The following is a 477-nucleotide window of genomic DNA, read 5'->3' as shown; positions in this document are numbered from 1 at the left end:
CGCCGCCAGCGATGGTCGGGCCCGGGGTCGCGGCGTGCCCCACCGTGAGAGCTCCGGGCTAGGTCGGGAGAAGGCGAGTCCCTCCCGCCAGCCGCCCCCGGCAGGTCCTGGGCTGCTGCTGGGCCGGGGTGTTCGCCCAGGGCTCGGACAGCCCCCACCGCCGCGGATTTCCCCGCTGCCCCCACGCTATGGAAGCCTCTGACCAGTCCCCTTCGCTTGTAAGAGTTTATATCCCCCGCTGGAGAGGCAGACAGGATCTCATTGCTGCATTGGTGCTGTTTGCTTTTCGTCTGTTGCGGATGCAGGAGCGGCAGCGGGTTTGGGCAGGCTGGTTTCTGATAGAGGAAAGAGTCAAAATCTTTGCTCTTGCCAGCAGTAATGGGTAAAAGAATATGGCTAGACAAATGGATGGGGATAGCACTTTAATTATCCAGAGCAGAAGGCGGTGTGTTACAGGAAAGAGTGCTTCTGGAGAAT

The sequence above is a fragment of the Athene cunicularia genome (genome assembly GCF_003259725.1).
Source record: "Athene cunicularia isolate RWA chromosome 9 unlocalized genomic scaffold, athCun1 chr9_part1, whole genome shotgun sequence".
In the NCBI taxonomy this organism is placed as follows: domain Eukaryota; kingdom Metazoa; phylum Chordata; class Aves; order Strigiformes; family Strigidae; genus Athene; species Athene cunicularia.
The sequence above is the reverse complement of the archived record's forward strand: the minus strand, read 5'-3'. Positions refer to the sequence as shown.